Source organism: Lichenostomus cassidix, chromosome 3 (genome assembly GCF_008360975.1).
Source record: "Lichenostomus cassidix isolate B80296 chromosome 3, HeHo_3.0, whole genome shotgun sequence".
NCBI lineage: Eukaryota > Metazoa > Chordata > Aves > Passeriformes > Meliphagidae > Lichenostomus > Lichenostomus cassidix.
The window spans coordinates 56,257,124-56,280,620 of record NC_139483.1 but is presented as its reverse complement, the minus strand read 5'-3'; the positions used below and the strand labels follow the sequence as shown (position 1 = coordinate 56,280,620).

General features: G+C 38.4%; 1 long non-coding RNA gene across 1 annotated transcript; it reads left to right on the top strand.

Annotated features, from left to right (window-relative positions):
* Positions 1 to 5,739: 5,739 nt before the first annotated feature.
* On the top strand, positions 5,740 to 13,687 carry LOC146439775 (uncharacterized). The gene is made up of 4 exons (XR_014851305.1): positions 5,740 to 5,858; positions 7,488 to 7,521; positions 10,808 to 10,896; positions 13,193 to 13,687. It is a non-coding gene; the product is annotated as an uncharacterized LOC146439775 (long non-coding RNA).
* The last annotated feature ends 9,810 nt before the right edge of the window (positions 13,688 to 23,497 follow it).

Below are 23,497 nucleotides of genomic sequence, written 5' to 3'. Positions count from 1 at the left end.
TCTGCAGATTCCCACAGGATGTGTAATTCTTGTTATTTCAGGGCCTCATCCAATTTATTTGACATTACTGTAAGATTCACATAAAAATGAATTGATTTTGGTCCTTAGCTTGTCATGTAAAATACTGGCTGAATAGAGAGTTTATATTTGGATAAGTGAAATAAAACCTTCCTATTCCCACACCCTGAATAAGCACTTTCACCTTGTTTAAGATCATTCCAAAAATAACAGGAAGCAGGCAGGTAATAGGTACTATCTGGCCTAACATTATAATTGCAGCCCCAGGCAAGAAGGGAATAATGGATTCTTCTATACACATTTTCCCCACAACCAGATCTTCAAGGAAAAGGGGCAATTGTAATAATAAAGAATCCAAATATTTAAAAACCTTTTAAAAGCAAATTGATTAAATCATTACTTAAAAAAATCAATCATTTCTACCAGCTCTATGCAGCACAGACTTAGTTGTTTACTATTTACTCTGTTTCCGTTCTTTACTTGAGGGATAAAGGTCTAATGAGAAACGAAGTATGGAGAGGCTTGGATAACTGCTGCTCAGCAGATGAGTGAAGAAAAGTAAGATTGTGCTTAAAACTGCAGATCTCAGTTGTCAGAGTGTACAAATACTAGATTATAACTACTCTTTATTAATCTTTCTGATGGTAGGAGCCAGGGAAGGCATGAGATGGGAAGGCGTGAGTGGCAAGGGAAGCTGGACTGCCACACTTGTTGTAGGGATCACGTTGTACATTGATCTAACTAATCTGTGTATCCATCCATCCATCCATCCATCCACCCATTTATCCATCCTCTGTGAGTATAACCAGCTACAGCTACATTCCCATATGGTGCAAAGCTCTTATATTAATGGTGTTTGTGACTTCAGCTGTTGATTTCCTGCTGTTTTTCAGTGACCTTGGCTTCACCCTTAACAACTGGAGAGAGCTCCACTTCCACGGTACCTATTTGTATTTCAGCAGCCTCTCATGAACTAAACTTAGCCCGGAAAAGCAAGAAGTGAAGCCCACACTTAGCCTTTCAAGTGGCAAAGTGGTTGGAGGTAGAGCAACGATGTTGACATGACTCAGTGACAGGGCAGTCAGACAGGATCACGGGAAGAAGCAAGTGTGGCCTTCAGGTATCTGTTTGTCAGGGACACACACACATATGTGCATGATTTGCAGGCAGCTGTGTAAGACCATCACCTTAACAGTGCAATCATGACTTATGACAGTCCCTTCTGATAAGGGTTTATAGGTAAACCACCATCAGTAAATAAAATTTAGAAAAAAAAGCTATATGCAATAAAGTTTTTTTCATTGTTTGATTCATGGGCATGAGAATTCACATAACAATATTTCTCAAAGAGTGCCCCCCTTCACTAGTATAAATTTGTCCTACTGAGCACCAAATGGCTGGTTATGAAATATTAGTGTGACAATTTCTGGGGGATTTGTACAGCATCAACAATAAGGGCTCTATGCTCATCAAATAGATGGTCTGCAGATGATCAGTATGTATGTCTCAGCTCTCAGCTCACACTATCTTGCTAAACTTGTCTGGGCTGAGGAAACTTGTTTTTGCTCTTTCCTGTGGGCCTCCCACTAAGAAAAAAAATTAGTTGATTTCAGCATTTTCATCTCTGCTCTCAAAACCCACCCAATTCTGAACAATCAAAAAGTCTCCCCTCAAAAAATGACAAAATGAAAAATTGATCTCTGCAAAAGTAAGAAAACGTTTACAAAATGTGAATGGAACCTCTGGGCTGTGTGCAAAAATAACGAGTAATCTACCAAGAATAATGTGTGTGATTTGTTTAACTAGAAATACTGTGCTTCATTATGCTTCTTTCAACAGCCAGTGAAGACTGTAAGGCTTTTCCTGGTAGCCGCAGTGATAGCTGGAAGACAATACTTTATGTTCATTTATAGCCCACACACAAGTTCCTGCTGATTTACAATTTAGCTCCCACATTCAGTAATAGTGGAACTACCTTTAACCTTGAGATCAGTTTCACCTTCACTCAAATTACTTACCTGGTTTCTGTGCAAGTTTACTGTTCCTTTCTGGCAAACATTCTGTTCTGTCTTGTCCAGAAATGCTGATCATTGTACAAATTATAAATCAAGAAGAGTCTAATGTTATCTCATAATCTGGCCTCCTACATAAACTATCTGAAGCAGTTCTTATTTGAATTGATGCATGGCTTTTAGATGTACTGTTTTATCCTGATCTCTTGAGTAAATGCTTCAAAGAGAGAAAAAAAGGTCAAGGCTTGCAGCCAACAGCCCTTGACCACTCTGTTCTGCCTCCCTTTCTACAGCAGGTCTTTTGGACTACATTTATATGTCTAAGTAAGCCAAACTGGAGACTGTGCATTGGCCCAGAAAACACATGACATAACTTGAATCCAGATCCAAAAATCCCCACCACCCCATCCCAACCAGATTTATTTTATCCAGAACTAATGGGAAAGTTTTGTGTAACATGCTGTCCACTTAATGATACCCACACATTTTCCAGGGCAGCAGTGCTAGTTGTCAAGATCGAAGTGTGCTAAAACTGCAGAAGTACTAGAAGCTGCAGAAGGGTGCATGAGAATGAGCTCTGACCCTGTTTTACTTGCATGTGTAAGAAAAATTGAATGACCTTTATCTAAGCTTGCAGCCACTCTCTTAGGTTTCTCCATCTACAGTTTACTTCTCTGTCATTTATGCAACTCCCTCTCCACACACTCCACTCCTCCCATTTATTTGTCTTGACTACTGCATCTCTAATAAACATATCTTGTACACCATGGTCTGGGGGCCTCAGGATCTCCAAGATGTGTGCTCTTACATTTTCAACCTGCATTCCAATTTGTGTATATTTTGTTTCCTGTTCATTCTCCCAAGTGAATATGTGGTGTGGATGCTATCCTTAAAAGCAGGTTAACAGCTAGCTGGGCTGCCTGTTCATGCTGAGGAAATGGGCAGGTGTTGTCCACCCCAGGGAAAGTAATGTGTCAGAAAACATTCACAACTGGCAAAATTGATCTTGAGATCATGGTAATTGTAATAACATGACAAAGCAGCATTTTGAGAGTTGAATATCCAGAGCATTTACAAGAGGATGAATTATCCTGAAGGAGGCATACTGGTCACAACTCTATACAGTTGTCTTCTGAAACTGTCTTAAAATAAACCTTGTTTCTGAAGTAAAGGCAGGGGGATATCAAGACCTACTGTGTAGGTGACTGCTCATGATGAATTCCAGTATAGTGTTAATTTTTATGGCATTGAATTTTCTTCACAGGTTCAGGTGGGCAGAGGACACCATTCATTGTTCCCATTCCTGTGGGGAGATAATAGAAAGTATTTTTTGTTTAGTCAAGCAAGCATCTTTTGGTTGGTTTGTTTGGTTGGGGGTTTTTTTTAGGGTTTGTTTGGGGTTTTTTAGTATTTCTCATGGTTTGGGGATCTTTTTGGCAGTACCTTTCTTTGTTTCATATCCTCTAGGAGAAAACCATTATATGAAAGACCCAGTCCTTCAAGCTGAAGTACTTGAACATTGAAAGACACCTGCTGGTACCATCCTAGTTTTATCTGGCTGTTTGGGGAGGAAAGAGGGGGTTTTTGACTGTTGCTGGCCAATCATAATTCTTCCAAGAGTTTTCTTCTCTGGTAGGCAGGAGGTGTCACTTCCTTCTTCACTCAATATGTCTGAAGGCAGGGAATGAGATCTTAGGAAAGACGGTGTTCACAGCACTTAAATGAGGGGCAACTCCAAGAAAAAATCTTCTGTGCATACAGCTGCTACTGGGATCATAAGGTAGGATGGGAATATGGTAAGAGTCTGGAGCTGTTGTACTTGGGAAAGAGCTGAGGAGTAGGGGTCATGGTATGTGATGAAATGGCTAGGTAGGGGCCTCTGATTATCCTAATGGAGGTAATTGACTTCAGTGCTTAAAATGTATTCCTTTTTGCTAGCTAGTAACTAACTTCTTTATAAATGCAGCTAATTTTCTTTTGAAGTTTCTACACTGGACCTGTGACACTTATACAAAGTCAGATATGATTAATATTATTTTTGAGACTACTTCAAATATAGATGCAGGTGGCATCATGATAGTGTTGGATGTCACCCTCTGCAAAATGTGCCTTTCTCAAAACCACAGTCTGCTTTTGTGGTTGTTGTTTTAGAAGCAGCCCTTCAGCTGGTGTTATCACATGATGACATGAAGTGTGGGAAATGAGACAGTCAACAGGTGCTAAGAGACCTTGAATACTAGAGGCAAGAAAAAAAATGTAAAAAAGAAATACTAAAGTTAGGCCGAGGAGCTATAAAAGCACCAGAAGTTTAAAAAAAAAATCATCAAGATAAAAACAACCCAAGCCAAGAGAATTATAGGTCATTCTGCCTAGATCAGAGGAAACACTGTGAGAGGAATGTATTTATGGCCCATATCATCATGTGATTGTAAGATTTCCCTACTCTATTACATCAGACTTTCTCTAAGACTAAGTAGAAAATACCTTTGATTTACTGCTCTTCATTTGAAGATTTTGCTTGCAGCAGTAAAACTATACAACACACTTTGTTGTTTTAGTTGTTGCTTTTTCAGTTGAACTTAGTTTCAGGACATGGATTCCAGGGCAACCATAGATCTGGGGCAAACTCAGTCCTACAGCTGTTGAAAAGTTACAGTAGATACTGTAAGTCAAATGTCACAAATTTTCCTCTTCTTTTTTTAACTTGAATTCCTAAGATAATGAGCATTTGATTGTGCCCAGAGGTCTACCTCTTCCTTTGGATGTCTCTCGCCCCTTCTGATTTCACTACCCAGTCTCTAGAAATTTCAAAATGTGGCAAGTATCTCAAAGGTAATTATGATCTAAGTGCTTCTTGGAATTCAACTCCTTAGTGGAATACCATCACACATTAATACTGCAGTAAAGCAAAAGGAAAAGAACTCAGCAGTTACAATAAACATTTGCCTTGTTGTCCAATGAACCTGTACATAATGGCTGAACACAGGGCACATCAATCTCACCAGGTCAGCCCCAGAGGAATTATTGCTGAGATAGGCTATTGTGGTCAAAATTATTAAGGACCAAAGGACTCAAATCTGTAGGAAGCCATCAATTCCTTTGCTTATAGAACCCCCTGTTAATTACACATACAAAACCTCCCTGCAATCACAAATATTCAGCACGCAGTAGGTTATTCAATAAGCATATGCATGAAGAAATACCCCAGATGCATCTTTAAATGCAATTAAATATGTGTACAAAATAGGTAAGGAATATGTTGATATGTTCATGCATCAAATCAAAACATTCAAATATTTACTTGCATAAACAAATACAATGTACAATTACAGCACTTGCAATATAGGCACACAGAAAATTTGATTATCATTTCAGTCTGATTAGCATTATCAATTTTCTCCAGACTACTGACAGAAATCTCAAGTCCAATTAAAAAACAATAACTGTCCCAGAAGTATTTTAATATATTAGTACAAGACCAAAATTGAGCATAATGAATTGTAAGAATACATATTTCAAGCAAAGAGTGATAACAAAAGGTATCTTCTGAAACAAAGGCTGAGACAAACTTTTAGTCCAAGACATTGTTTTTTCATTGCTATCACCACTGGGGCACATGGCCCATTGTGGCTTCTCTGCCAACTCTTTTTTTTATGAGTCATCACGGGATCAAAAGTCTGTCAAACAGCAGAACAGAGATAAACACATCCAGACACTGTTTCATATATGTGTCCACAGTTTTGTTCTAGCATACCAGAAGAGGAGACTCAAAATGACTGCTTCCTCAAGCCCAGCCACTTCTCCAAGTGCTACTCTGTGTAAGCTTTGGTGAGTTGAACAAAGGACAAAACTGTCGGTAAACATGACTAGCATTAGCAAGGGCAGTGAGAGTCAGCCTGGTCACTGCCTCTGCTCCTGACTCCTCTGCCCAGCTGAAACACTGAGGTGCCTCAGAAATTATTTCCAAAGACGTGCTTATTCCACCCGTGGCAAACCCCTGATTTCTCAAAAAATTCCCAGAGGGAGAAGCGTGAGGGCAACTACTGGCAAAACTGCCTTACGGCTTTAATTTTATTGATTTTAAATTGGCCCAGTATAAAGGATCAGGCCCTCTGTGTAAAAGACTGTATATACAGGTAAAGAATATTCTTCCCCAGATCACCAAACTAGCAATTAATTCCTTTAAAATGAATTCATTACCTTAAAATTAATCAACAATTAATTTAAAATTTCTCCAGGAACTTTAAAAAATGCATTTTAAAAATATTTTAATCTCTAAGGAAGTATTCAGAGAAACTCTGGTCCTTTTACTGTATATGTTCACGTCTTCCAAAGGTGACTGCGGGTTTAAGGAATAATATTGACAGTTCACGTTTATTAGGTACTATTCTTCAATAATGGTAAAAATAATGAAAAATTCCAAAGATAGGCATTTTATGTACAATACAGAAAGGAATACTAAAACACAAGCCAACTGGAAACTCATCTTTTAAATCAGCAGCAAAACTCTTCCCCAGAGACTGAGTACAGTCAAAATAAAAAATTCTACCGAATAATTAACAGGTGCAATTGAAAATGGGGTGAAGTGGTTTTAGGCGTATATCCTGAAGGAAGTAGCATGGTACCATACTAAATAGTGCATTACAGGAAAGTGAAATCCTGCCCACCTAGTTGCTGTTGAACCTCTAAGAACTGCCATTGCACAGGTGGTTAGTAAGACAGGAGCCAAAAAGGAAGTCTGGAGCACAACTGCATCCTTCTTCTTAAAAGTGCCTTAGCATTGCTCCAGCAGACAACTAAAATCATCCTGACAATGTTATAGAGGGCCATGTCAAATAACAATATGGCTGCTACACTCTACAGGAGTATCCAGGTCCAAAGTTTGGTGATGTCAAACATGAGTGGGCTTCAGCAGGCACTGGATCAGGGCAGGATTGCAGGTGGCAATCTGCTCTCAGTGCTTTGGAAGGGAAGAAGCCCACATAACTCATCCTGTAGCAATCAGCAAGGGAGTTCTTGTGTACCTACACACTCAAAACACTGTAATCCAAAAGTGAGTTGAGCTGTCTTTGACGATCCAAAGCTTTCAATAGTTGAATGAGAAGCGATAAAGAACACAGTGTTGCACAGTTAGCTAGTCTGACAGAGTGAAATGTGTGTGTGCATTGAGTGGACTCATGGAGAAGATTAAAGAAGAAGAAATATCCTGAAACACTGAATATAAACAAAGAAACTCCAGAAGGTATTCTCTGAGAAAAATACCTGTTTGACATATGAAAACTCTGACCACAGTATGAGTCACTGCAAGTGACATCTGATGATTCACTGCCATTTTTAAAAACTCTGAATAACAATCATAACAATGTCTAGTTGTTTCAAAAACTTTTTTTCTTGTGAATAAATTGTTTGGGTAACTTCTCATATCAAAAACCTGTAATTTACTTTCCTTCTTTTTAGACCTCTTAACAGCCATACCAGTGGGCTCTAGTGGGTAAGATTGCTTGCACTTCTTGCTCCTTGTATCTTGGAAGGCCATTTCTACTGCAGAGAATCAATCTTGACTGCTCTATCTCAAGCTGTAAATTACTTGGAATTCTGGTGGTGGTGGTCATCTCCCAGGAACTGGGCCAAGGGCTAGCAGACAACTGGAATACCACCAGATTATATCTCTTGGTTGCTTACATGGCCTTTGAATTGTGACTCCTGCCTTACTTACCCAGGAAGGTTGAGTCGCTCACACCAGTATCATTGCTCAGATAAAAATAGCTTGAACGTTCTGTCAGGTATGAGAAGGTTCCTCCCAGTCAAGCATGAATCCCTTTCCAAATGAGGTAATAAAAACTGAAAACAAAAAAAAGTTTTTCCATATCAGAAAGAGACAGTTGTGGGTTGTTTGTGTTTAGCTAAATCAAAGTGATTTGACACATTCAGCAGTGTCCACGTGGACATGGTTTAGAAGTGAAAGAGTGGTCTACAATTAATAGTCCTCTTGACAGTTCCCTCAGTACTCTGTCCTAAAAGCTTTTTCCCCAGCTTATCTGAATTTAGGCAAGGTAAAAATGTGTCCTAGCAGTATCAAGGTATTCAGACAAATTTTGCAGGCAACACTTTTGAAAATTGACCTAATACAGTTTTAGAATAGCTTTAAATAGTTTTGGAAAGTCGTTTAAGTTTAATCTGCTTTGCAGAGAAATTATTTTAATAAAATAAATTGTACCCTTCCTAGTTGATACCACAGGAAGAATTTCTTTGACTTGTTCATTCTGTATCTTAGTACACACACGTAATATGAAAATTTTGGATGGGCAACACCAATAGTCAGATAATTCTTCCACTAGTTCTGCTCCGAATTTTTATTCTACTTCAAGGCATACATCAGTGTGTGTCTGTCATCAATCACATGAAAACCCAATGGGTTTGGGGTTATTTGTTTTTCATATTACGGCTGACCCTGTGAACACTCCTAGTCCTTTCAGTGCAATACTGAAGAGGCTAACTACTAACTAAAGCAATCTGAACCTGGTTTGAGCTAATCAGTTATGCAAATAACAGAATGCTCAATTACTTAGTTACCAAGCCTCACCTGGGAATAGCAGCTACGAGTAATTTTTTTCCAAGTAGTTTGTTAGAAAAATATGGCAGATATAAAATCAGTTCTTAGGAGTGCAAGAGATGACTGTAAAGCATTCACTCCGGGCGAGACCTAAGACTGATCTAGGTCAGTATTTAACATCTGCATTGGCCACTGGCAAATGAAGGGTCTTTCAATTTGAAACCTCCTGATGGATTCATGATGTAATGATTTGACTGATCTCTTTTAATTAATCTATATTTTGACTTTCTTGCTGTCCTATGGCACTGGTTTTGCCGCAATACAATTGGGCATCACATGGAAAAAATATTCTCCTTCTCTTAGGCCTGCTGTCTGACCATTTTATGGAGTGGCTCAAGTCCTTAGATAGAAATAGAAATAGAAGGAAAAACCAAGAAAGCTTTTACTAAATGTAAAATCATTTTATTGTATTATATTAAATATAAGGGCAGGGTTGTTTACTTATAAATCTGTCTAAATGTCCAAGTCCCTACTGAATTTGCCATTTAGTAAAATGCATGTAGACCTGGCAGTTTGTGTCATTTCGGTTACAGTATGGAGATCAACGCTTTTCTGATTCCTATGTGGACATCTGTTCATTAGCACACAGGGTGGCCAATATCGCTTTAGGTAAAGATCAGCTAGTTCCTCTGTTCTACACACTTTGGAAGAATAGCTTTGCTTATAAAATGTAACAAATGTTTCCTGGACTCTAGCCAATATATTTTTGATCCTTTCTTGATCTTCATTTTCACTAATCCTTTTCTTTTTGTATTCTTGCCTTTTGTTGACATGCCAAAATTCTGTCAGTCTTGTTTCCTCTTTCAGAAAACGTATTTTTGTTAAGTTGAGTTAAGCATTCTACCCTGTTGCCAAGAGCAAATTAAGTTCCCCCACATTGAAATCAAATTTCATAAAGTGTCTGGGCAATTAGCTCTAATACGTGGTTGCTGTAACTCTTAATTTTCTCCTTTTATGGGTTTTCTTTTTTCTCTGTCTTTGTTTCTGAACAGAAGACATGAGATTCCTTCTTTTCCCTCTGGTTGTCGCCTTTTAGTTCCCCAGCATCCAGCAACTATCCACTGATACTTAGCCAAACCTCATTTTTAATCTGTAACCCAAAGGTATTTAAGTAACAAATTGTTCATTCTTCAACCAGAAAGCTGAGCTGGTGGACCAGCCTGCTGGAACTGGAAGAGGAACAAAACTTGAAGAACAGACTTCTGAAGAGCTCTCCCAAGCACCACATTTAAGCATATCATATGCACACCCAGAGATTTCCCACGACAATTTAAAACTGGCATAGCTCACCCACATAACAAAAGTCTTTTACATTAGAACTTATCTTCTGTGCATTTGTTGTCTGGGGTTTGATTCCAAGAGGCTCGAGGACAAAATAAGAGGGCATAATTATTCCAAGTAGATGGGAAAAGGAAGGCCCAGTTTCAGAAGGATTATGACAAAATTGTGACTGTTGTTATATGATGGAATGGCCCATCTCTAGCGTAACCTCCTTGCAAAGCTTTAGCATTCTCAAATATGCATCAGCCTACCATAAGTTTTCTTCTCCAGGATGCCCTCAGCAAAGAGTTTTTCTTCTATTCCTCAAACCCTTTGTCTGGATGCACAGGCAGGATGGATAAGACTTCTCTCTGCTTGCCTACCAAGCACTCTTTGGTGAGTAAGGAAGGATGTAATCAGAGCCAAAGCAGCAGTTGTTTCAGTTCCAATAAAAAGTCATCTTATATCAAAAACCCCAAATAATAAAAAAAATCCTGGATGGTTTCCCAATGTCAACTAGATTAGGATCAGCTAATTTGTTCATGAGAAATTTGACAGTTTGAACATTACTCAGTCAGCCACCGTACCTCTCTTCCCTTTACATCCCGATTTGTTTTGGCAGACTTAAATAGTGCACATGGTAAAGCTGTATTATAGTAACAGCCATTGTGCTATTTTAAACATAACACTAGAAGTCAGAGAAAAGCTGCTTGGACTCCTAACGATAGATAGGCAGACAGACAGACAGACAGATATACATAAATATACGCCTATACATCTATATACCTGCATATTGATCAGCCACACTGCAAACGCTCTAATGAAGCAACAACTGATTTCAATACATGAAAACTACAATTACATTAAATACTCTTTTGTTTAAAAAACTTACTTCTATCCACAGATGTACACAGAAGTGTTTTCCAGTCCTTACTTCCCGTTGCTGATTGACAATCCCTGCCAGTGTATTACTCCTTTAAGCCAAAGATATGGGTATGTTCTGCTGTTCCTGTTCTCCCTTTCTTATTCCTACTCACCCCTGCTACTCTCCTTAGTCTACCTCTTCCCTAATTTAGTTTTCTGTCAGCCCTGTGAGTGATGCAGAAGAGAGGTGCAGCTGAGAGTAGAGTGTCTAGTCCTCCCTGATGTTCACTGGGGACTTGTCACTAAGTGCCCTTCAGTGTTCTGAAAATTCCTTTGTGAATAGCATGCTAATAACTCAGTCTCTATTTCAAGTTAATGTGGCCAGAACAGCACACAGAAATTAATAGCTGCTCTTTGCCCCGGGTTCTATGATACCCATCTACTTCAGCCAATTCTTGTATTTCTTCCAGGCCACTTAGAATAATCCCCCAGTGGCCAAGGGCAAGAAGGTCAGCATGTATCTCCAGAGAGCAGGCAGAGGGATCCTGGGGAAGGACGTGGTGACAGGTGGGAGGTGAGGTATCTTTTCCTTCATCTGTCACACCACTGCCCCAAAGAATGGGTGGGAAAGGCCTTGGACCAGGGTCATGAACCTTCTCTCCTTTCACTCTAGGCATCCTTGAACACTTAGGCCTTCAAAGCCCAGCACAGGCTCATCACACATGATCTTGCCATAGCAACCACACGTGACCTGCTCCCAGTTTCATGCAGTACAGGAACATAGATAGCCACCTTTTTCTGTGTAGTCAATACCAGAACTGCAGTGCCTGTACTCACAGTGCCTATGAGAAAAGGCTGGGATGTCTAGAGGCAAGTCTGATAGTTTGTAAAATCCCAAAGAATTCACTAATTTCATTCTTCTCCTCTATTTCATCAGTCACCCCCTGCTCTTCTCTCTTCATCATTTCATTTTCCATCTAGCAGACCTGATTCATGCTCTGTTCTGTCCCACATGCTTCAGCTTCTTAATCCTTCTTGATTCTTACCCCCTGATAAGACTGACTTCTTTGTTTTTAATGTTATCAAAAGGATGAATTAAAATTAATGCAAGACTTGTAATTCAGCTGCCTTGAAGTGAAAAGTCAAGCCAGTCAAAACAGCAAATGAAACATGCTCAAAGGCATATCACAGCAGCTTTTAAAAGAAAACACAGACTCTTTATAAAAACCTAGAATTCTAAACAGAAGAGAGGAAAGTGCATGACCGTACAAGGGACAGTATGTACTCACAGAAGCTATTTGTGAAGTACATAATATACTTTTCAAAGATTTTAGGTCAGTTACATGGTAAGCACAACCCATCTCCTAATACAGCTACAGTATCCCTACATCAAACATAAAATATAATCTTCTATAGGAGAAAAATAGTATTTTTGTATTTTAATCTTGACAGTATTTTCCTAATAACATCAGTCACTTTTTTCTATATTTTCCTTATACTACAACTATTTTATCCAATATATTTGATTTAGTTCATAGTGCCATATAATATGCAGCTATTGGTTTTCAGCTTTGAGTGAAAGGAAGAAGTCTCTTTTTCAACAATGACTGCAGCCTGTTTCCCCATCCCTTTAATTCTCATTCTTTTGGAACTTTATTTTGCAAGATAAGTAGCAATTAAACTTCTATTTCCTGGCCTTTACATTAGGAATTTCACTTCTACAACAAGCCCTTTTGAAAGGTATACTATTTTTATAAATTTTTTTCCAAGTATGGTCAAGTGGGGAAAAATCAGAAAATCTCAGATGGAAAATATATTTAAATTATCATGAGGCATAAAAGGCAAGGGAAAAGAAGTAGCTATGAATGTGTTAGAAGGAGGAGGAAAACAATGTATAAATATAATCTAGGAAGCAAGCAAGCACAGCTTCACATACACACGAACAGGAAAGATGTATTTCAATCAGACACTTGGAAAAAAATCTATTTTAACAGGGACAGAGGAGGACCAGACAGAGTGCAGAAAAAGCAGGTTAGAGAACAAATTTAGATAAATTTGCCAGCAGAGGTAGCAGAGGTAGACAAAAATTACTCTAGACAAAACTGGCAAAAATTCAAAGTAGCCAAACTAGCTGATTTTGTAACTAAACAAGATACTTTCCCAAATATTAGTGATTGCATGTGGGAAACTGGGGAGGACAAAGGAAGCTCTATAAAATGAGAAAGGGCAGAAGCCTTTCACAGAAGGAGAAAGAAAGATGTAAAGATACTGAGCATCATGAACTAATCAGTCTATACAAATACTGTAATGAATTACTGAACAATCCATGTTGACAGCCTTAAAGATAATGAAGTGATTAAAAAAAGCAACAAAGGTGTGTCGAGAACAGCTCACTTCACACCAAATGAATTCACTTTTTTTACAGGTAACAGACATAAGAAGCACAGAAGGAAGAAGCAGAAGGAGGCTGTATTTCTACCGCAGTAAAGCTTTGTCATTGTCCATGTGGTGCTCTCGGAAGGAAGCAGAATCTTGATATGGTCACCATCAGGTAGATAAGGTTGGCTGAATTGGTTTCAAATCTGCTCATCAATGATCTCCCACCAAACAAAAAAAGTATCTCAAGTGGATATGATTCTGCCTTGGGTCTACTGATTCCAGTTCTATTTAATGTTTCTGTAGTGACTTGCAGAGTACAGCAGAAGTTGCCCAGTACAACAGAGATGACATATCACATGGCTAGGAAAAAAAAAGAAAATATTGGTTTATTCTGAGCTGGGGATATTTCTGATGGTGCCCTCCACCCCCACAGCTGTGCTAATACTGGGCACTCAAATGCTTTCAGGTCACATCTATAATTGCATATTAAATGTATAAATTAAATGTATAAATTAAATATTAAGTGTATTCTGCTTCTCAACCTTCTTGCCAGCCCTGGGATCCATTCTGGTTCTGTCAAATCCAAGATGGAAGGATGTGGTTTGTGCTGGGGAGTTTTGAAGAGGCATATGGTGTTGTGAAGTTGATAAATGGATCTATGGATTTGACTCAAAGACCATTTCAGATAATACAAGTGATAGTAGTATGCAGATGGGTGGTGAAAGCCTTTTGGACAGATTCTGGAAGACTTTACTCACTTCCCTAGCAGAATCACTGAAGTATTTAAAGATCAGATTGAACAATAATCTCACAACTGCCCTTGTTTTTACTTTACTGGCAGTAGTCTCCTGGGAGTAGCTCCACACTTCCATCATTAATTTACAGTAGTACTGATCCTCTGTGAGGGAAAACTGACTGCAGCACTACTTGGAAAAAATAAGTTTGTCTGATTTATAGGAGATCATGGATCTGGCCCTACCTGTTCAAATGTTAATGTATCCGTCTCTGTTATGTGAAAGAATTGATGCTATTTTACTTCGGAATGTTTTGGGGGTTTGTTGGAGTTTAAAAAAAATTTTTAATGGGTATATTTCTGGTTTGCACAGCATCTTTTAATGTAAAAAAATAAATTATTCAATAAGATTTGGTTTACTTTTGTTTTTACTGAACATTGGTGCATATCACATGCTTAGGATTTTATATCAAAGGTCAATAACCACTAAGATCAAGTTTAGGGGCAGGATTTCTTTTAGTTACTGAATCATACCTATACTTTTGGTTAACTTCGAATTCAAATCACCCTTAGCTCTTCTTCTCTGTATTTTTCAATCACAGACTGCCCAGAAAAAAAGGCCAGGCTTCTTCACAGGCACCAAGATGCAAGAATGTTTGATGAAACATAGCAAATTAAAATTGCAAGCACAAGGTTTCACAATCAAAGATTCAAAAGCCTGCTCGGGCAAAATACCACCTCTCCAGCTTAGCTGAGTACTGGAGTTTCCCAAAAAGCAAAAATACTGGCTTTAAGTATAAGGACAGATGAGCTGAAAGTTGGTCTCAGTCCCTTTGGCCAAAAGCTTGGGCAACTGAACAAAATACATGAATCTAGGTTAATTTCCAAATTAACTGGCTCATGTTGTGAAGACTCTGCCTCTGTGGATATTGCTTCAGAAAATGTAGTTTCTTTTTCATAGTAACCTTTTCATAGGTACAAGAACAGGATAAAAGGGAGGAAAAAGAAAGCAGTATTTACAGTTGATCTTTTTTTCACTTAGCCCTCACACATAGTAGTGATTCATTTTTACCAGTAAGGGAAAGTAAGAGCGTACCTTTCATGAGTCATATTCTTTTTTTTTTTTTGGTGGATGTCTCAGTTTTCAATGTTTTGTTTATTGATTATCCTTTTAATTCCTTGTGAGAGAGATAAGCTTAGCAGTAAAAAGGTGACCACCAGATGTGCCTTCTCCTCACACTATCTTCCTTTGCATCTTTGAACTAAGTCGCAATTCATGTCTTCTTGTTGGTGATGACACTCCAAAGTGAGAGGTTCAGCTCAGTTTTAAGTGACTAAAGTTATAGAAACTTAAAATACGCATTATTTTCATCTTTGGTCAAGAGATACATCACATCAAGCAGGCCATATTGCATAGACAGGTATGCAAGTAGACTGAAGACTTATCTTTATTCTTTACAGTATGAAGATCTTGGTCAGCTTTTTGGGATAAAAAAACACAACAAAAAAACAAACCCCCAAAAAACCCCAACAAACAAACTCAACAAGTTTGATTAATACAAACATAAATGTCACAATTTAGCCCCCAGTATAACTCATCTGGGCCTCCCAAATCACACCAGAAATTATTCAGCCATACAGAGGTAAGGATGAAAGGGCTCAAAAGTATTCACTAACTTTGCATGCCTCTGTTTACGGTTGTCTGGCTTTAAAGGCTTACCAGCAGGTGTCTAATTTAGGATATCTAAAAAAAGAAGAACTCAAAATGTGGGGTACTTTTTAGAAAAGATTTCCCCAAGTGGCTTGTACAAGGATTTTGAGTGAGCCAGTGCACAATACAGAACAGACAGCCAAGGGTCCAATCCAACACTGACTGAAGGACGTAGTTGGCTTGTATGACTCTCATGTTCTCACGCTCCTGAAAGTGGCAATCATAACATACACCAGATTAAGTAGCGTGATGCATTTGTCACAGGATTCTGAGGCACAGAGGTGATAGTTTTCCTACTGAAACTATATATTGCTTTTGTATGCACCTGGTATGTGCTCTGTATACAGACTTTGCCTTCTCTAAAACAAAAAAGGGAAAAACAAAGTGAGGGTTAATTTTGATCCGTTTCATTCAGGATCTATGCTACAATCCTGAAACCATGGAAAAAACCCAATCTTTAATCTTTCTCATCTAGTTAAGGAAGGCCAAGGAACCTACTGTAGTTATTTTGACTAGTAAGTATAGAAAGTGTACCTAGCTATAAGTTTTCTTGAACTTTATGGAAAACCAGTGTCACTTGGATACCAGCCACTGAGGTATTCTGGATTTCTACTTCTGTTTCCATCTCCTTCAAGGACCAATTGCACAAGATTTAAAAATTCAAAATATCTTTACCTTTTTGTGTGTGTTTCCAGTTCTGGTAAAATCGTTCAACGCTCCTCACTGGCTAATGGGGCTTAAAAACTTCAGTTGTCTTATCTTCCTTAAGATTTTGTGAAAGATTAATTAACATGTCTTCAATGCATCACTTTTCTTAATGAAAGAAAGCCTGTATTTTAATTTTTTTTCAAGTTACCACCAGGAGAGTCAGGATATGAAAATAAAAGATTTTAACAATACAGACAGAAAGACAGTTTTGGAGAACTTAGACTAATCACCTGATAGTGGTTTAGTGCAAACAGAGGGGAGAAAGGAGGTCAAATGTACATCAGTTTCTCACACCTGTGAGAAGTAGGTGTGGGGAAGAGTTCACTTAAGAAAAAATAGGGAAACGTAAAAGTCTGCAAGACACTGAAAACAGATTGTTGAACTCCCATCCTTCCCAATCAATTTTGTTGGGACAGTATTTGTCTGCCTTTTGGTAAAGTAAATCAGAGCAGATGAAGAGGTTCTCTGACTCGTCTACAAAAATAGAGGAAGAAAATTCCCAGGATCTTGGTTTAACTAAGCACAGGATTTGGGCAAATATTTTTCTTTCCAAGAGAGAATTTATTTATATTTTTTTAATGAAATCTTTACGCAAGCAAGATTACACCTGACTTGACAGCAGAGTGTGAAATCCTCCCTTCTGGGTGGGGACCTGTGCTGCAGAGCCCGGGAAGGTAAGGTACTAAAAGGATGCCATGGAGCATCTCTGCTCTTAATTCTCACTCCTGTATCTATGTGAGCAAGTAGAGCAGCCCAAGAGGCATGGATGCACTGCATGGCATGGCTGATGTTGAGGACCCCAGGTTCACCTGTGGTATGATCCTTGAGCTTTCAGTTGCGAGCCGCTGGATCCTGGCAGCAGGTGCTGAAAGCTCCTGCCAGGCATTCCAAGCTTACTTCGACCAGAGAGAGCACCCAGTCTGTGCAGTCCCCAGGCACAGGGCAAGTGGGGTGCGATGAGATGGGGATTCCTTTGGAAGGTGCGACCGTGAGGTGCAGTGAAGGCCCTGTGTGTCCCCTCACTGAGGGCCCAGCCGGGAGGGATGGCAGCAGGGACACCTGCCAGCCAGGCCCTGTCCCAGCGGGAGGAGCAGGCAGAGAAGCATCATGCCTCTTTGGCCAGGCAAGCTCAGGCATGAGCCAGACCCTGAGCTGTTCAGTCATGTCCTCACTGAGGCATTTCTCACACAGGCAGAGAGAAGCAGAAGTTTAGGAGGCTGATGGATTTCAGGCCACGACAAGCAGTGGTTTCAGGACCGTGCCTTTTAAAGCATTATTCTGTGGCCTAAGCAACATTTTAGGGACCTGTATAGTGCTTCAAGTCATTTGCCTGAAGCCACGACAGCCATTTGTGGCAGAACAGGGAAATGCACCTTCATCCCCAGAGGCTCTGGCTAACACCATAACCGCACCGACGTCCTTCCTCTTTTCTCCTTCCTTCTGCCTGGTCAGAATCAGCTTAAAATCGCATAAGAAGTACATATTTTGATCACAGAGAGATAGGGCTGTGAGAGGCATTGCAATTAGACAGTTCTTCCTGAAGCAGAGACACTTCAATCACAAAAAGTCCATGTGGCACATAACCAGCCAGACTGAGCCTGCAGTGGTCTGTCGGAAATGAAACGGCTGCAGCCATATAAAATGAGAGAATAGTTGTGGGGATACATGAGTTAAAAGTCAGTGGTGAGGTGAAGAGAAATCCTGGGAAAGATAGATCATTTTTTCAAAAGAAAATAACTCTTAGCTATCATCCTGTTTTACTCAATGGCACAATTCCCACTGACTTCAAGACCGTGCATGTGACTGCAGAAAGTGACCACCAGTGTGCAACTTGGCTGTCACTCCCTGCAAGGCTTTGAGATACCAACATTTTGTTTCATCACAAATTAGCAGAACAACTTAAAGATTTGATTTTTTTTTCTCTAACTCGAATATTCTGTTAGATTCTGAAATATACTTTGTTTTCAGGATGTGACAACAGTTCTTTTAGGCCTTGAGGTTTTGGCTAGTGTTATGATACAAGAAGCTACAATAGTAAGTATAGAATGCCCTGCCAGTTTACAGAATCACAGAATGCTCAATGTTGAAAGAAATATTCAAGATCATCTAGTTTAACCATCAACCCAGCACTACCATCATTACCCCTAAACCATATCCCCAAGTGCCACATCCAGACCTCTTGAACACTCCCAGAGATGGTGACTACACCACCTCCCTGACCAATTTATCCCAGTGCCTGACCACTCTTTCAGCAAAAAATTATTTTTCTAATGTCTAATCTGAACATCAGTTTAGTATATCAAAATATAGTATGTGAAAATTGAAATTATAGACCATTTTTGTAATTTCTTTCAAAAGTACTACAAAAATCAGTAATTCACATTATTTTTTTCTTTTTAATTGAACAAGCACTTCAAGATTTCCACTCTACTTTCCATTCATTATGTTTTACAGGCTGCACTTGTATGAACAGGAATTTTAATCTTAAAACATAAAGCTTGAATTGTCAAAACTCAGGCAAGTTACCATGCTCAAAATCTTGCTCCTTCTAATGAAGGAGCCTTGCCAATTAATTTTAATGAAATTATGATAGTACCTATTACCTTTCACAAGTTTTGGACCAAGCCTTTGTTGAAAAATGTTTAATTAGATCTCTCATCACACTAAAAATCTAAAGAGATGGAAATTGATCAAAAGTAATTAATAAACTTTTCTTCTCAATGCCTGTTCTAACTTGTTGCTTAGTTGCTTAGTTGCTCTATCAAACATTTAATTTATAACTAACTATTGAGCACAAAAAACAGTGAAAAGCAATAATGACTAAAACTAAATTAAAATTAATGGAATATTTATCTGTATAATAACCTCTTCAACAATTCACATTTTCTAAATTACAGTGCCATTTTTTATATTTTCTTTGCACAAACAATAGTGGCAATGTATATGCGAATTTTTATCAAGTATTCTGAGGTATACATTTTCTTTTGGCATGTTTGCAAAATTAATACAAGATGTATTCATGTCCCATTCTGTCCTTTATACTAACAAATCATGAAAAAAGAAAAAAGACTGTATCTTACTAAAAAGATATGGAATAAGATGTGGCCCTGTCTTTTTCCTGCTCTCTAGGTTTATCAGGGTCCCTGAGTATGAGCTCCTACAAGAGGGGGAAAATGTCTCAGCTCCAGCCCCATCTGATTAGGTGAGTGCAGAGGGAAAAGGACTAGTGTTGGTTTTATGGCTCTGCCATCAGGATGGGAATGAGCAGGGACAAGAATGTCTGGTTTCATATGCACTTCATGAACACTGAGAAGAGAATGGTGTTGATGATCAGCTTAATGCCAGATAAAGAAAAAACTGCATTTCCAAATTTGGGGCAAATTGTCAAAATATTGAGATTTGCTTTAAAAAAAAATTCCAAAAAGTTTCTGGAAACATATCAAGGCAACTGTATCAAAACACTAAACGTTGAAATGGTTCTGCTACATGATGCCAACTCAGCAGTGCAAAGCATAATTTTTCTCTCTAATGTTTAACAGAATACAGACATCATAGTAGCACTAATGTAGAAGTTTTAAAAAACTTAAAACACAAATAAAATAAAAATTTAATTGGACAAGAAAAATAAAATAACATATGGAAGCTGATAATGGTCATAAGACTCAAACTACTTAAAAATAAAATAAATCTTGTGAAATATTTGTGTTTCAACAGTGTCTTCTAATAATTCTTCATTATTTTAAAAGAATCTGATAATGAAGATCTTAGGGTAATTATACATTTACGTCATGCTAGCCCTTTCTTTATTTTTTGTCATTTTGGTTTCTGGACAATAAAACATGCAACAGCAGATATTAGTGTCTGGTTTTGTTTGCATAATGGTAACAGGGTATGATAGGATATTGTTTCAAAGATCTTTTTCTCCATGGATCATCTTTATTTTGAATTATATAAAGCAAATGGTCATCCCACCTATAGCCAACACTTCCCTACTGAAATGCAACACCCTGTAAAAGGAAAGCAAGTTTTGTTGGAAAGTGTGGGAGAAAGTACTCAGAGGAAGACCAAACCATAGCAAGCAGCTCAAGCTGTGCCCTGCTCTGCTAAATGTTTCCTTACACAGGGCTGCCAGCATCCCTCCAGAACCCCACTGCCAGAGATGCTGTGCAAACTGATATGATTTCATCCATATGCCATAACCTGCAGGGTCTTAATTCCTGTTGCCTCACTGCAGTTTGAAAAGCAGAAGAAAAGGACACCAGGTAGGAAGTTGCTTACAATCATTCTGCTACATTGTATGAGATTAAATGAGGGGATTTCCCATCAAGGTGAAGGAGAAAGCACACCTGTAAAGACTGAACATCAGCAATAATTTGGCATAGTTTCCTTCCTGCTCCAAAACCTGCTGGAACATTTTTCACTTTTTTCAAACTCTCTTTTGTGTTACAGATGAAAAACAATATACAATTTTAAAGCTGCGAAGCTGTACTTTCCCACCTGTTCACGTCTTAACATGACTGGACTATTTTTGGTTTAGAAAAACTGAAGAACTGCTTTTATACTTTTCTATGTCTTTACCTGGCAGTCTTGCTCTATGATTTATTTTGTCTCACTCTCCCTTTCTCTCTCATGTGTCATTGTGTTGAGACTCTTTAAAAACTGCCACACCCTCTGTACTTCACCACCGGGACAGTCTGGACTTTTCTCGTGCTTGCATCCCTCACTTGGATGTCACGCTGCTGATAGAAGCCCAGAGTGCAGAAGGGAGATAAACCCTATTTCTCCAATGTGAAATAACGGTTGGACAAGAGTTGACCAAAATACGTTCTGAAAGGGCCTGATCTAATATTCCTTGCAATCAATGGAAGGCCTTCAACTGACTTCAGCAGGTCTCAGATAAGGACCCACATTAATATTGCCATTATCGTTTGTAACGGAGGCTCTGAGCACTGCTGTATGGTATGTTTTGTAAGAGTAGGAGACAAGTATGGCATCACATATTTGTCTCTGATGTTTTAAAAGAACATCACTTTCATGCAAATTTTTGCTTGCTTTGTTTTCTTTGCTGCTTTTGTATGTCAGATGTTCCCTTGTTACAGGTCCTCCCTGTGTTTTGCAATCTCGCAAGCCTCAACAGAAAGATAAGAATATTGAAAATCAACAAGGAAGTTTTTCTCCCAAATAGTTCAGACATTCGTGGTGACTAAGCTTTAAAGAAAAAAACTTTGGAATAATTCAGATGAAAGAAGAAGTCCTGCCATATTTAATCAGGTCTCACTTGCATGGGTGACGTTGATATCATTATCCTTCATATTGCATTGTGTTCCAGAATGAAACAAACCTAAATATCTGACAGAAGAACCCAAGCTGAACTTTCTCAGGCCAGAGATGTAGAAGACTTTAAAAAAAGGCATAAATACTGCTTTGCTTTTAGAAAATTGCCTAAATACTGTGTAATTAAAATCTGTAGAGATCAGAAAAAATAATAAAGCTGTTTCTGCCCCTGTTGACTTCCAGTGTGTGGAAAAAAAAAAAAGGAAGTGGACCTGAAAAAACTGTTCTAAAAGAGGGATATCTTTCTGAGAGTTTTTTTGCTTCAGTAGTTTTCCATTTGATTTACATCATAATCATTTCAGTGACTCTTATGAACTCTAATGGATTAAGTTTTGAAATATCTTCTAAAGAATGGAAATGTTATTAACCCTTGTGAGGGTACGTAAGCTGGACCTGCTAAAGCTAGATTATATGCTTTGGATCATGCAGCACATCAATTGTAGCATGCACTCTTCTTCTCTTAAGCTCTGGCAAGTGAACTCAGCAACTCCAAGATTACACTTGAGCACTTGAGGAAGTTCTACCTGGGCGAATTGCTGCTGGCCATTGCTCTTGCAGTTATTACCTCTGGGGCTGGGTTTCATGTGTTATGTTCTGGGCTTTGTCTTTTTCTCGTTTAGATTAATTGAAAAATCCTTTTGACTCTGCTATGAATAGAAGCAAGAATATGACATGCAAGGAGCCTGTTCAAAAACTAAATTCAGGGTTGCATCTGAGTAAGTCTGAATTCTATTTATATTGACATTTATATTTGTATTTGTACACATCTTTTTCTATCAGTGTCTAGCAACTTGTTCATTAGATCACTTTACTCTTTTACCTCCTCCCACTGATTTCTTACCCTCAACCACCACCTTTGCCAGTCTAAGACACCTTGCCAAAAATTGTAGTTTGTATGCCCAAACCTCAATAGAGGAATGAAGCAATTAATCAATAAACACTGAGGTCATCCATGTATTATCACTAATAATTACCTATTAATTTCTCCAAGAGCTTTGGATTGTAGGTTTTACTGACTCGGTACACCAAGAAGTGTATGTAACTAGGAAATTTAAATGAAAGTAAATAGTATTGTTGTATATCACCAGTGAGGTTTGTCTGTATGAAAAACTATATAGTTTAATAATTACATTTTCAGTTAAACTGATGAAGTAAAAATAATTGAAATGTGTCATCATGTAAATTTTAACCCAAATGGATTGTTAAATCTAAATTAATATGAGTGAAGCTGAACAAAGAGAATATGCTTTATACCACATTTCACTGTTTTCACGCACTTGCTTTCCAGTGTGATTTCAAGATAAACAACCTTAACTTTGGTAAAGATGAAAAACTAAGTCTGGCCTTAGTACTCTGAAGCACTAAAATGCTGATGAAGTCACAGAATAGCCAAAATAGAAGGAGTTCTCACAGGCAGCTATGAAGTTTTAACAGTTAGTTGTAGGTGAGAGATCCCTCACTTTGCAATAGCGTAGGAAGAGAATATTGGTTTGCCAATCTTAGCTTTCCTAATCAAGGAGGGAGGCAAAAAAATATGAAAGCCTTGAAAGTCTCAAGAAACTTAACTACAGCATTATGTCTAAATAAAGCCTTGTGAGATGATAATACAGCCAAAGGGATGCTGCAAAGTGCTTGCTAAGATGCCACTCTGTGACAGTAATTAAATTTTAGACTAACCTAGTAATTGTTATTTCTAGAAAGGATTAGTGGATAGCTTTCTAGTTACATGCCACTGGCACTTGAGGCACTCACCACCGAGATGACCCTAAGAAACAGGAAGCTGGCCATTTAACAAAGTGTTTGAGACAGATGCTACTAATGTATTTGCAGCCTCTGAAAGGATACAGAAAAGCATAGCAAGCATA